This window comes from Schistosoma haematobium, chromosome ZW (assembly GCF_000699445.3).
Source record: "Schistosoma haematobium chromosome ZW, whole genome shotgun sequence".
NCBI classification, from domain to species: Eukaryota; Metazoa; Platyhelminthes; class Trematoda; order Strigeidida; family Schistosomatidae; genus Schistosoma; species Schistosoma haematobium.
Genome location: NC_067195.1, coordinates 71,523,222 through 71,539,936, shown reverse-complemented (window position 1 = coordinate 71,539,936; position 16,715 = coordinate 71,523,222).

Below are 16,715 nucleotides of genomic sequence, written 5' to 3'. Positions count from 1 at the left end.
GAATTTTCTTGCGTGTTTTACACCAATTCTTTCTTTATTATTTACTATTAAAAGATGTAGCTGAGATAATAATTAACTTTTTGATGCATAAAAAAATGAGAAATAAATTCTTCATTTGATAAAAATGATTACTTATTTCCGGAAAGTTTAGAAAGCTTATGGAGTATATATATATTAGCAATTTCGCCAAGCAATTAAAAAGGAGCTTATAATTTGCAATCAAATTAGCTTAAATATATATATGGTAGAGTAAACGAAATGTGTCAACGTTGGGCCTATTTCCTTAATTATCATAATAATAATGATAATAGTAATACTACTAATAATAATTAATACATTTTGCTTAGTCATCAATGCGGGTCTCCCATACATGTATGCAAGTTCATGCATGTAAATGTGTGATTATATGCGTATGTTTAGTACATAGAAATATGTATTCTCTTACTTATTTATAAATAAATATCAGTAATGTAAAACCAGTCAATTCGGAACGTACATTTTCCATTCTTATTATGTGTTTAACTACTTATGAACGTCTAACATAAGATAGTAAAATAAATATAAGCACCATTGAGTAAGGAATTATTAAATTAACTTATATTAATCTGTACAAGAAAGTTAAAATAATTTACATAACTAGTTATTATTATTATTCTGACGACCATAATGAATCTAACACAACCAGCTACATATTTTGTCATTTCCTATTTTCAACACTACTACTTCGATAATCAATTCAACTAGTTTTTTGAAGATGGGAAATTGATTTCAAGGGGTAGATTATTTGTCGATGGATTTGTAGCTCATCTGCTTTTCAATATCCAGTATGTGTGCGATATCACTTTATTCGCTTTACGAACTCATCAAGTTGAGATGCACTATAATGTCCAAATGGCTTTAAATGACTGAAATGAAATCCCCGATAAAATTACACTTATATACAGTGCTGATCCATTAAATGAATTTTAAAAAATCACCCAAAATACTAGACATTGCACTTAATTGAACATTGAAAGTTATTTATATTTACACGCCTTCAGTAATTTTTAGACTTTATATGAGTTCAAGTTCATGACAAAATGTGTACTAAAAATATGGTCGATCAACAGTTTATTTCACTAATTATTGAGTGCAATATCAGTTGACGGTGAGACTATAATTTATGGACGACCTTGAGTGAAGCCTAAGTGACCTTGAGAGTGTCCACCTGATAAGTAGGACCAAATAAGGATTATGAAACATTGTGGGGGATTAAATTTATGATTTTCAGTTGATGGTTAAGGTTAGGAATTAGATTTAGGGTTTTCATCACGAACTGTCATGAGCCAAAATTCCAAAACTCAATTAATCCAGATAGATGAGTGAATCTTGCGCCAAAATCCGAGACCTGTTATCTTAGACTTGATTAGTTCATCCATAGTTGACTTCCAATCATAATAATTCTTATGTAAAAAGGATTAAACAAGCTATCTGATTATCGATTTTTAATAACTTATACTTTATCATAAACACTTTTAAGTTTGCTGTATTGAAATTCATTATTAATATCAACTAGATGAAATGAAACCTAGTTCTACAATGGGGTAGAAAGCAATTGTTTGATTGATAAATTCTAACATTTAATATGCGGTTATTGTAACTACAAAGAAATAATAATAACTGAGTAGTCGTATTCATATTTCTTTATTGATCTTTGAAACCCCTTCATTGTACAGGGCTTAACTATCTATTTATAGATGTTGAAATTAATGTGATTTAATTCTCAGATGCATCTCAGTTTTCAGTGATATTCCAATTGGTGCTACCTTGTAAAAATAACTATTTCTAAAATACAGTAATCCTTCAATATTATATTTTAGTAGATTAGTTGACTTCACTATTATTAATGATCCTATAAGTTAAGTGTTCAGAAACTTATTAATATGATAAACACTAGCAGACTGAAAAAAATGATGTCTCAATTTGTGTTTATTTATCTAAATGAATTGTTGACACATTCATAGGATGATTTATTTTTTCAGATATAATATAATCAAAGAATTCAAAAACGGTAATTCACAGTATAAGCAAAGATGGATAGTGGCTTGAAGTGGAATCCAGGTGCGTGTTTCGTCCTATTTGGGACTCGTCACCTGGATATACCTGCATCTCAGAGTTAATGTTCATTCTAGGACACGAACCCAACACCGTTCACAGTTTATTGTTTAATTGTTTTTATTTAATGTTTTTGGATTACGCTTGTGAAAAATTATTCTTCTTCTCTACGATATTATTAAATCTCTTAATTTTTAAAATATAGTCGTCTTGTAAAGAAAATCACTATTTTAGAGATCATAGCTAACATTATTAAGTCATCGTTAGTTGGACTGTATAAACCAATTATACACTTTAATATCACATGGAAGGATCAAGTTATGTGACTGTATAAGTTACATGACTTTGAACATTTGATTATATTGAGAATGATGTATCATATTAGGTGAGAATAATATCAATCTAGAATCATGTTTTTGATCTTTTTATCAAATAAAGTAATAACTAAATTTCATTAAGGATGTAAAAGCATCTTTCTAATTTTAGCATGTTTTGTGAGTGTCGAATAAAAATCACATCTATCTAACTTATTATACGGAGAGATTATATGTGATAGAGAAGATTTGTGGCTCACGTAAACGCTATCGACGTTGTTATATTCTATGAGTTAGACAGTTTCACTGTATAGTTTTTATTATCGTTCTGGATGACATCATCAGCACTTAATTAATCTAGAAGTGAGGTTCTTAATAATTTCACAGGCTGTAAATAATTTCGTTCTCGTGGGCTGTTTTGTTGTTAGACGTCACTAAATTCGTTTTACTTCGTATTCTAGTTGACTATTTAAATTCGTTGATCTCTGACCATGTCGCCGACCGATGTTTTTCCTATTATTTGACATACCATGTATAATTTCACGTCCATTTATTGCTGACTAATCTGAGTTTCAAGCTGTCAGAAACTTTTTGACATTCTTGGAGTATCCTTGATCTAGAATTTAGACAATTTCCCGGTTACATCTATGTTCATAGTCATCTATATTCAGTGATGTAAATGATAACGTATTGTTTTTTTCGGCTTATAGCTTGCTTTCATGCATGCCTAAGTAAAAAGGGCGTCCACTCTGTCCAATATAGTTTTAATCGCAGTCGCAAAAATTTGTTTTGTAGATAAAGTTACATTCGACTGCTTTCATTGTAGCTTTTGGCTGGATAAAAGGATGTGAGATGGTCTCATTATTTCTTAAGTTACGTTGGTTCCAGAGGCTTTTAAAATCCTCGCGATGATTACCGAAAGGCCTTTCTCATACCGTAAGTTTATCCATCTTCCATTTTCTGAGGCTGATTTCGCAGTGGTGAGCTGATCCACCAATCACTTTCTAACAATGTTGTTGTGGTAGTTATTTTTACAGAAGACAGACAAAGAATGCAAATTTCTAATTTTTATCGTACAGAGAGTGCATTTTGACCTTTTTGAATAGGGTCTGTACCTAATTCTTCTTGCGTGCTTTGCTGTAATTTATTACTTAATTCTTATGGCTTGTTCCCAGTGTTCCTGTATTTATTCTGTTGTAAAACATCCAAACGTGAGATCTTATTCTTTTATTCTTTCACGTTTGTAAATTTGATGTTCTTGAAGATGTTAATTAATCTATGAATGTTTTCAAGTTGTTCTCTCATTGAGTTAACGAATCTGTCACCTACAAAATGATTATACAGAATCATTTTGAACATGAACAATTGTTAGCAGGATTAGCGATGGACATTTTATTTTTGCAATGAATACTGCCGTTCTCAGAAATTTTGCATGTTCCAACATCCAACAAGTGTTATTTTGTTAGTTACTAACCTTCCACCTCATTAACAACTTACCCATGCCTTAACATCTTTTAATATATACGTACATGTGGAATATGTCCGAACAATTTTAGCTCAGATGGAGAAACTGGTCAAACCATTAGAATTTAGTGAGTAGAAACCAAAATTACACTACAAATGCATCGGCTTGACACTGCTCAAGCCTTAGAAATATCGATGAGGACTGTACGATTGATACATACTGTAAAAATTGTAAATATCATTCATTTGAATTTGTATTCGGAGTTATGATTTATCATTATTTTTAAAATGATGCATCTATATCCAAGATGCACTAATCTCACAATGTATAAGCCTACTTCTAAAGAATAATCTGTGGAAATTAGAGTGGACCTACCAACATTTCTGTCTGCTCGTAAACAGAAATGCCAGATGAATAGAAGCAGTCTGTACGAAGCTCTTTGTTGTGATTTCATGCTATTTAGTAGTAACCAGGTTGGTGTATCTGTAATCCTGAACAAATTGGTTCTTCTCTTCCAATAAATGTAATTCGTTATAACTGTTAGAGAGGTTACCACTGATCTATTCATGTGACAACTTAGATTTTAAAATCAATTGATCACTGAATAGAGACCAATATCGTGTTTTCTAGACCAGTGCACCAATTGAATGTTACCGATCAAGTTACAATTTGGTCAATTGGTTCAATAATATTGTTCATCAGGTGAAATGTTTTAAAGGCTAGACAATATGATATTGGTTACTAATCACTGACCGATAAACATCAGATAAATATTCTTGTAAATGTAGAATGTTTCTGTTAATAGATATGTTCAAATTATGTAACACTGAAATATTCTCTTTTCAAATGTTGAACTCAAAAACATCAGACTGATAACATGCATATTTTAAAAAAAATAGTTGAGTTTATAGTGTTAAAAATTATGTATTTTCATAAATACAATTTCAAACATTTCTTACAAATTAATCATTTGACCTGACCCGATATAACTAAATGACCTTTGCATTACCAAATTGTAATATTCTTTGTATTTTAAACATCGCATTACATCGTATCGCTCATGTAAACATTGCATCAAATAATAAAACACGAGTTCTTTTACTTCAGTATACATTGGCGAATATTTGAATGGATAAGTAATATAGTATCTGCCCTAACGAACGAGAATTTTTTTTAGTAAAATGTTCGTGATTGTTTGTTTTTTACATACTCTTTAATCACTAACCGTCTAAACACATGTCCATGAATTAATTAAAAACACTGATGTACAGAGGAGGGTTGATCGAAGTAAATGGCATAACTGCATTTGAATTAAAGATATCGTATCTGAAGGAATTCGTAAAAATCTACTGTAAAACTGGTTGTTCATAGAATAAGTATGTGACAGTTCAGAAAAAAAAACGTGAAACTGAAAAGTTTATAGACTAGGAGTTTCCAAAATGCAACAATCCTTCTTACAGAATATGTGATTATATCTACATGAAATTCAATCAACAGAGTAAAATTGTCGAAATGAAAGTAAAACGGATAAAACAACTGAAACAGAGCTGAGAAATGATTAATCGTAACCTATATCATCTATTACATCTGTCAATGTTCTTTTGGAGAAGTGATTAGAAGTATGGTCATTACGTTTTCCAGGTAATTTAGTCATCAATATTTAGAAAGAATGAATTCATGCTTTTTGCCGATAATAATCCTAAACCTTAAAAAATCACATTTTCTTTATGATTAGGTTATATGATAATATAGGAGAATAAAATCATAATAAATCATTAAAAATTACCAATTATAAAGTTGGGGTAATCGATAGGTGGTAACTTAACAATAAGTTATTAACATTATCTCCTAATATTATGTAGAAATATGCAATACAATATTATAATAAACGTAGTACGATGTATGTATGATGTCACTAAAACAAAATAGTAGCGTGTTATACATTTTTGGTTTTTTATAATATGGATCTATGACAAGAATCTTAAAAAAACTAATCATCACGAGAACTATGCTGAAATTATTATTATCTTTATATATTATTCGAATGGGATTTTGTGGAGATTGTAGTGATTCTTCAGTATTTAAATTCATGAGTCGATGTAAGCTAGACCATCATTGAAAACTCGGAGACACTAGACGGTCTTTTCGTCCTAGTATGGACTCCTCAGCAGTGCTCATCCACTATCCCACATCCAAGGGACTTGAATACAGGATCTCCGGTCTCGCACAGGATCGCTTAACCTCTAGACCACTAAGCCTACATCCAACGGTGTTAATGTCTAACTTCAATCGATCGTTTTTAACGATCCATCCGCTCTCTTAGTCAAGAGAATGTCCAAAAAAGCTATTCGGCCATCACTCTCTTCTTCAGAAGTAAACTGAATGGCTGGATGCACTTCATTAAATCGCCTAAGAACCTCTTGCGGCGACGTAATATCTTTACAGAGGATGAAAGTGTCATTCATGTATCTACAGTAAAATGTGAAGTTTTGAAAAATATCAGCTAGTATAGTAACACCACCTGTTTGTCTATATATTTCACCGTTGAACTTGAAATTCACATTCACGACATTAATAGGGACAGTAGTTTCAATTTCATTTTCCATCGGCTGTTCACTTATATATTCTACAGTTTCTATGAATGGGACGTTTGTGAATAACGATGTTAATTATCATATAGTTATGACTCATTTTAATTAATTGATTTTTCCTTTTATCACTTGTTCAATTTTAAACAGAAAATTGTTTACTTCAGTTACTGATCGAATAAACACTACCAGTTCAAATTGATTTCGGAAATCTTTATAAAAAGAAAGAAAAAAAGGAAACAATAACAATCTAAATTCACTTCATATCGAATAGTATTTCAATTATTTCAATTATTAATCTTTAGTAAAATCTAATTTAATATAATTACTTATTATTATTATTTAGTATTCAATTAAAGTTAACAACAATGTATATTATGACAACAACAAAAAAGAAAGAGATGGAAATTATGGATTAAAATCTTTACAACTATTTTATGAAGATATACAAAAGGTTTTAACAACTAATGATAAATGTATCAGCAGCCATGACAACAATATCATCGTTTGTCAGTTAAGACAGATACGTTTCTTCTTCTTCTTCTTCTTCTTCTCATTCAATGTCTTCTTTTTCTTTAAACGTGTGTTTTTCATCAAATTTTTTTTGTCAAATTAATTCATTTCTCAATTATTCTATTTTTTTTTAAGCCGCTCCTTCATCAATATATTATCATTATCATTGTCAAAGTGAAGATTGTTATTTTGTTTATAATTCTGTCACAATATCTACTATTGTTTTTTTTCATTTCTCTTCTTATTTTACACCAGACAAGTATCTGTACTCATCTGTTTGGTTGTTTGTTTTCGAAAAGAAAATTTCTTTCCCTTCCTATTCCTTTTTTGATCATATTGTCAATAGAAAATTGTCAAAGAAATAAGAAAAAAAAAGAAAGACAATAGATCAAGAAATTAAAAATACACTAACACACATGAGTATATACACACACACACCCACAATATTACAATTACATGATAACTAAGAAATCAAATAAAGTATGGAATGTGACAGTTTTAGATAAATGAGTTTGTTTTCTTTCTTGAAAAATTGTTTTACGTGAAGAAATCTAGTACAAAGTGAATAGTTCAAGGCAGAGATGATAGAAAGTGGTTGTATATTGTTTGTTGACGTTTGAAAATACCACACATACACACATATACACAACTAATACATATATACTACTACACTACTCAATATATAAAGGAATCATTTTGAAATCACTTTTTTTTACACAAAGATGTGAATGAATGGAAATAATTGATTATATATATATAAGTGAAAATAAATGGTCAGAGGAATGATTTTCGACATTTTTTTCTTTCCAGTAAATGACTGATGATAAACCGCCTCTTAAGAGAATTACCCTTGGTGTTTTATTTTATTATTATTTTTTTGCTGGCGCTAAGTCAAATTGATACTGCTCTATTACAAGGCATGATGTATTAAATATAATTTCTTTTAATAAACTAACATATTGGAACAAATAAACAACAAAACACTAGAGTCTCTATGTAAGCATTTATGTGTGAATGTTCATTTTTTTTGTGTGTGTATGTTTGATTGTTGACATTAGTCATGATGACTACTATAATGGTAGATTAGTTAAATTATCCTAGATTTTAACCAGGTTCCCTTGTTACTAATGCTTAAATTTATCTATTTTTTCACTAACCTCTACCTGTATATAACCACATACACACACATACAAACATACATACATACAATAAGCCACATTAACTAATTTCTTTTAACTAACAAAAGTGTATGATTTAATAGAAAGATTTATTCATTGTCATTTACCACTTACCATTATTAAAATTAAAAAAAAAGAATTGATTAATTAAAGCAATATCTACAACTGAACACAATTAGGATACTTTCTCTGTAGTTTTGAAGTGACAACTACTAGGATGTATTTTTTTAAATAATTTTTTCATATTAAAATGAAAATAAGACAAGAGAGAAAAAAATTGACAACAAAACTAACATTTCGATTACTTACCATTTTGTTCCTTTCCCTGACTCTAGAAGACATTGCAATTAAGTATTTTTACAAAATGATAACATTTTCTAAAAAAAACTTAAGGTATTGCAGTGTTTTTTTCTTTAACTAAACACCTTTTGCATAGATACCTAGTGGTTTCATTCTTCTTACTAACGTTGAAATATTCTTAACATTCATATAATTTATCGGATGATAATCAGTAGTAGATGGTAGTCTCCATCCTTTTCATTTGTAAATGTTTTGAATCTTGCCTTTATTGTTATGAAAAAAAATGCAAAAGATCAATAGCTTTTGGTTATACAGTTATAAGTTTTAGCAAGGTCTTTTGGTGACTAACAATGGATTAGACTAATCAGCTAATATGTACTAACATCCAACTTACTAAAACAAGTGATTGTAGGACAATGTCCAGGCAATTCACTTGAGAATTAAATATACAGAAAGAAACAGGTCAATTCCAGTCCTTAGCATCAACAACGGGAAAGTTCAAACCTTTACAAATCAAAGCAAAGTTTATCTCATTTCCACAAGTCAGGGGTTATCATAATCCATAAGCTCAGTAGATGGTTAATCGTGAATTTAAACCTATAGACATTGGACCCAAATATCTTTATAGTTAAAAATAATTTCAATGAAATTATAAATATCTACTATATCTGTATGGGGATTTGTGGAGATTGCAGTAATTTCATCATTAAAATCAAGAGTCGGTTAAAGTTAGACTACCGTTGGAAACATGGAAGAACTGGACGGCCTTTTCGTCCTAGCGCAAGACTCCTTAGTAATGTGCATCCACAATCCCTCATGCGGGGTTCGGACCCAGGGCCTTCGATCTCGCGCGCGAATGTTTAACTGCTAGACCACTAATTCAGAATTCAACGGTGTTAATGCCTATGATCTAATATATATTCAATTTTTATGTATTTGGTTTCCATATACATAAACAGCCTTTTGAAAATGTAAGTCTCTGATTACAGTTAATTAAATAATATGCAGTACACCGATTATCCTTAAAATCATTTTCATCAAAAAATCTGTCATTAACTGAGATACTCACCAATAGTTTGTCCGTGAGGGGAGAGTTCATGGGCAGCTGATTTATCTTAATCTCGAACACCTCATTTATTTCCTTAATAAAAATAACAGTGTTTACTGATATGAAATCCCAAAGATCTTTAGTTCATCGAGTTTTTATTGATTCTGCAACAAATATCTGTTTGTGACGAACTTCGAGGTTAATCTTAAGTTAAATTTCTTCTAAAAGCCTAAATTTTCTACCAGTAAACATTGGATAATGATTCGATAACCCCGAATAGTAGATGTATAATGAATAAAATTTTTGTTGTTATTTCAAAAACATCCGACCTACAAAGTTAACCAATTTATCTTTCAATTATATGAATAGCTTAATTATATACTTAGAAATTAATATTTAAACACGTCCATTCAAATATATTCCTAATAACATCAGCTTCAATAAACATAAAGCAACACTGATCAATTTTACTTTTCAGAAATTACAATAATATCTATATAAAGGAAATATATTTATTTCCTTTCTCTCTTTCTTTCTAGCTAGTTTTATTCTAATTACTATTTTGTATATTCATTTATTTAACATAAATGATTGATTATTTCTTAGAATAAATATGGGGGTTTGTGAAGATTTTAGTATTTTAACAGTTGAATTCACAAGTCAATCTAAGCTAGACCACCGTTGAAAACCTGGAAGCATTGGACAGTAAGTAAACATAAAACGTTGAACTACTTCTTATCGTTTAAAACTATAAGTGTAGTATGTATGAAAATATTATGATATGATTATACATGCTTAAATATGCAGATATTTGTTTCTTTAAGTAAACTCTTCAATTTACTTGAATGGTTAATTTATTCAGACTATAGAAAAACACTCCATTAGATTTGTTTAGAAATACTAACATCACTTTCATTGACTTTAATGTTTTGTAGATCGTTAAGATTATAAATATGAATTTCTTCAATTTACGACATAAAAGTATTCGTTCTATTTTTCTACATCTTTAAGTCAATATCTATTCCACAAAGATTCTTAGTATCGGTTGATATTTTAAACTGGAAAAGATAGAATCCACTGAAATTGTGTGGTTTAAATTCGTAGACCGATGTCAATCGGAAGTGAATAAAACTGTAAGTAGATGATAATTAAGATCAAAATAATGAAATAATTTCTATAGTCTATATCATGAATTGATCATAGTTAGATAACTGTTAATAGACAGTAAGTAATCAATAGAAGTTTCGTCCTGGTATAGGACTCTTGAAGAATGTACATCACTACAACTTTAGAGATGGCCACAGCTTTATATTTTCACTGTCACCATTACACTGTAGTGGGTTTACATGGACACTTCCTTGCTTATGATCGATCACAGAACAGATTAGAACACGGTTTACCTTTTTTTAAATTTCAACAATTATTCAGTGAATGTTTATTTTCGATAAGAACAAATTTGTTAACTTGAACTCAAACAACACAGATAAAATAGTTATTGTTTTCTTACAAAATACCAACAATGTTAGTTGTATTTTTGTGTTGTCATAGTTTATTATTTCAATATGTCTTGTTTTAATGATTGTCTAGATATTACTATTCGTTGCTATTAATGATGATAATAATAATCGTGTTATTATTATTATAGGAATAACATCAATTCAGTTCCTTTTTGACACTATTTTCTCCCCCTTTAATTTATATTTGTCTGTTTGAGCGACAATCAGCAGAAATGTGTATCTCTATTTATTACGTAATATGTGGATCAGCTATACATCCTCTGGTTGTCCTAGATCACGTGTTAACACCTAGTTCAATTTGTCAAAAATCTTTCATCAGATAACTGACTATATATATCATGATATGAATGTTTAAATCATCTTGGTGTTTCATGTTAAGTTGTAATTGTGTTATTTGTTCATTGTGTAACTAACTAACTGTCACTCATCATTTATCACATATAACATAGTTACTACAATGATGATTCTCAATTCATTCGATGTCTTTGTTATGAATTATTAATATTATATCAGTCAATAGAATAATTAATTGGTAAATTTTCAATAATATGTTATAAACTAATTTCAGGTGAATTCGAACATTCATACTTTAATTAATTATTCCATGAACTATTGATCAATTGATTTTATACAGTCTGTTCATAGTATTTTCCTTGATTATTTATAACTTCGAATTACAGATGTAACAAAGGCCTACTTAGTAATAAGTCGTACTTGTATTAATTAACTGACATTGTAATTCTATAAAGTATACTCCAGAGGCGCATAAATCTTACATTCTGTATCATGAAGCTTTACATGTGTATTAGTTCAGTAGTTATTACTTCATTTGTTTATGAGTTGAATTTATGAAGGGATCCTTCTCTTAATTTCATGGACAGTTTTACATATTTGACATACTACTGATAGATGTGGTCAGCCAAGAGGTTGGTCAGGTTAGTTGGTAAAATAAACGAGTAAATCAATGGTCATACCAGACAGAAAAAAAATCATATTTTCAATGAGGAAATCTAATCGATGAATGGGATCCTAGAATACATTCTGTAAATACTGTTTTGGAGAACAAAAGAGAAAGATTAAGCTCATTTATTCCACTATCAGTAATTTTAAGCTATATCATCCAGAGTCACCAGCCAGTAATTCTCATCATTTCCATAATTTTTATTAAAGATTCTGAAACTTTATACACGACTTCGAAACCTTTTGTTTTCTCTTAGAAATGCATCGTAAAAAATTAATTAAATGTTCAAAGTTTAATTATACCATGTTTCTTAGTTTAGAAATACAGATACTGGTAGATAAAAGTTGAAAGACAAATATACTCTTTTAAAAACCAGAGTTAAGACTGATTTATCTTAGTTTACAAGAGTAGGTAAGATAACAGATATATCCTGACACAAATTTATTTACTGCGTTTTAATGGAATTCTAGTTAGGTAACAACTTCCTTACATAATTGTTTGGTTACCCGTTTGAATAAGACTTAAAATGTAGTATTTAATGGTTACATCAAGCGAACTTTTGAGAGATCTTATGACCCCATACCAGTTATATGGTCTTTATCAGTGATCACTACTTTAACAGTGCAGTAAAGCATACAATCAATAATTAAAGGTGCTCCGTGAATTTTTTCAGTAATCAGATTTGTGATAAATTGCAAACATTTTGTGGAAGCGCATAAGTACACGTGGTCGACAGACAAAATTAGTTAATCAGCCCAAGTTAAAAATAGGAAAATTAATGGCAGTAAGTGGATGTTTGAAAAAATGATGACCCGGAAAATTGAAAAGGCTGGCGTCTAGCATTTACTGAATAATTCATGTTCACCATGGGGTTATGGTGATTGTTCAATTTCATTGAAACCAGTAGCCGATAAATGTTAGACCACTGTTGAAAACCTGAAAGCACTGGGCGGCCGTTTCGTCCAAGTATGGTGGTGTAACACTGATCACTTCATTATTTCTACATGATGCGTCATCTATTTTAAAAACCTGAATATCGTATGCATTTTCGATTGAGGCACAGTTATTTTAAAGTTTTGTACCCCAATTTTCAAGAATACTTACAAATAATAATAGTTCTTGCAGTAATAGAACTATTGAAACTTCAACCTGAATAAAATGAGCAGCAAGATGATTTAATTGCATATTTTGAGGTCAAACAATAGGCAGTTTAAAGTAGCCATTAGGATACCCTGGACGTAGGATATTTTCCGCCTTGTACTCTTCGGAAAAATGTACCTGAAAGCTTGAGGAAACTGCTGAATCCAATAATGTGTCAGTTTCACAGACTGAAGCGTCACTACTGAGCTATTTGAACAGTTAGTGACCACTTTTAGGATTAAAATATTTAGATTGATTGACAATTGAATAGTGATCAATGTCATGTTTGTCTGGTCCTTTGCTTCGTTTTTTCCCTGAAGATTCTTGGTATACCTTGCCCATCACCTCCAACTAAATCGAAACCTAGATCCATGGTTTCTTGTAGACTACCTACAACCACCTAACATCCTGACATAGAAGAGACGATTCTGGGTCACTTAAACTAATAGCCATACTACAACTTAATGGATAAACTTTAATCAGCATTAAAATGACCAGACAAACATGATATTGGTCACTATCCAGTGATTAACCAACTATCAAATCTAATTTCATATCGAGGTTATCTTCTAAATGTGAACTAGTTTGAAACATATCATCGTCACGAGTTCACATTACTAAAAGTCAGAGAATATTGGTCCTGGTTTTACCCTAGAAGATGTTGAAACTATACTACGAAATCTTTTACGAATAGAATAATTGACAGAATCTTTAGGCGATGACACAAACAGTTTAAGTCTAAGCCAGTTAACTACAATTATAAACACTTGGGCAATAAACATATCCGGAAAATTAGTAAAAGTAAGAAACAATCGTTATGAAATATTTTCTTCACGAAAATGAAATATTTAGTTATTTTCGATTAAATCATCGTGATATTTCCCATATTTAAGAAACTTAGATATCTTATTGATTGGATCGTTATTAATGACTACTTTTGATGAGAAAAGATAAAACTGAGCTCCATTAGAGGTGTAGTGGCTCGTTGATGCTGTTCGCTCATACATAGTTTCGAAAGAATATTTTTCTTGAAAGATCTGTTACGTAAACTAAATTAAGAATAACAATCTTATTAAAATTGTAGCGTGACAGAAGAGCCCAATAGACAACTATTTACAAGTAATCACGCTCCATAATTATGTAAGCAATTTTACTATTATAACTGTTTTGTATTTTTAAACCCTACCTAAGATGTGTGAAACAAAGGTAGGTGGCAGAAATTTGAGTCAATCACTTCTCACCGCTTCTTACGTCTTTAGAAGGACAGCTTTGTTTAGTATGCTATTTATCGATGGAAAACACTGAGATGATAACCAAATACATGCGATTATAAACCTTCATTATTAAACGTTACACTTCTTTTAATGTGACACCTCTCTACCTGAATTACATTGATAGTGTAAGTTCAAGGAACAAGTGTTTCAGCCAGTATAATTTAGATAGACTGTCACAATGGACAAACTACATCTAAGCAATAGGAATGAGATTTATTAAAATATATACACTATACTCTACTACTACTACTACTACTGTAATAAACAGGAACACCAGCGGGGACAATCGAATGTATTTGAGCAGAAAATCACAGAGCATATCAATAAAATCTGAGAACCATATAGTAAATCGTTAATTTGCAAAATACCATTCCATCATCTCAAACTTGACCGTTCCTGTCGCAATCATCAATCCATTGTCTCAGATTTCATTGTTCATGCGATTTCATACCAACTGCGTTCCCTTCCCGTTCTTTCCTCATCGACCTTCTACTGAAATACATTCTATGCCTGACCACCGTTATATACTACTTATGTGGATATAAGTAACCCACACCACACTACTAGCACTACTACTACTACATATAAAAATTGTTATATATTTTATTTTGATTTATAAATTGGATATTTTACTTTAGTAAAAACAATAACAAAAAGAAGGTTAGTGAAGTTGTTTTACAAGAACCTAGAACAGAGGACTTACATCCCTCATTTTTCTAAGCATGAGAGAAATGCACAATACATAAACTATTTAGTAAGATATAAAATAGAATTTGAATATTGTAACATATGCTTTAAGTGTACAACAAAATATGCATTTTTTTGAAAAACAAAACAAGCAAATATATATATATATATATATCCATCTTACTTAACAATACTTATCCTCTGTCACTCTTGCTAGTTTTCTCCTGTTATTATCTTATCTTAGAAGATAGTTTAAATTTGCGTGATTCTTCGTCGAAATAAAAAAATAGTAAAAAGTAAGATAAGAAATACAACTACTAATAATGAGTAGTATCAATAGCTCACATACAAAAAATAAGAATGACATTCATTTTCATTTCAGTCTTAAGAGTAAAACAAAAGTTAGTAAAAGGAAAGTATAAAAAAATCCAATTAAATCAGTAAATTGTACTCATAAGAGAAATAGTTTATAGTTACTGATAACAATTTAGCTATTATTATTATTATTATTATTATTATTATTATTATTATTATTATTATTAGTTTAATGATGACGCCATGAAAAAACAAAATCGTTTTCTACCTTTAAACCAAAAAAATTTACTCCCTAAAAATTGTTTTTGCATTCACTAACTATCACTTAGTTAGTGAGAAATAACTAATCTCTAGGTTATTTTGTTAAAGAATACTTCAGAGAAATTTTACTAAGTAAAAAGATTAGAAACAGATTGAATGTGCTTTTATTGTTGTTGTTATCATTATTATTGCTTATTTTCTCAAAAGATAGGAAGGAATATAGAAAAGATATGGAATAGACAGGTGGATACTGCAAGAGATTATTAAGTTTTCTAGATGATAATCATAAATGGAATTGAAATATTCTAAAATTCATGTGTATATATGTACATGTTGAAAAAGAAAACAAAACCCAAATTAATAGATAATTTCCTAAATAAAAATTATCAACAACCATATAGGTAGGTAGGTAGGTAGGTAGGTAGGAAGGAAGAAAGATAGCACTCCCCCCCTCAAAAAAGGAAAACAATAACGAATTGTAGACGATAAACAGATTGTCTGTAGAGATGATATATATATTGGAAAAATTAATAAATTTTCAACTCATTTTAGATATCCTTTTTCCATTTGGATATCACTGAATTACTTAATAATATCAGATGACTGTAATAAAATCCCCTTAGTATTTTAATTTACATTTAAAGTATTAATAATAATAATATTAGTAGTATATAAAGGGCTTGGTTCCATAAACATAATTAGTTAAGGAGGAAAATTAATTTTTTATTTTGAAAAATGATTATCATTAAAGATTATTGAATAATAGTTTGTTAGAATTAATTACATATTGAAAACTGAATCAACTCTATTGGTTTATAAATTCTAAATTTTAAAAAAACACAGTGAATTTGCTAAATTATAAAGAGAGGAAAAGGTTTATATAAAAGATGACAGAGAAGTAAGATAATTATGAATGTATTTAAATAGTAAAATGGTTATAGATCTTTTTGGCGCCAAAAGGAATTTGAATTTTGTTGTTGTTGTTGCTATGTTCATTAATATTTTTTTGGAAGAATAATAATAATAACAGTAATTTACTCAAGGTATTCAGCATAAATAT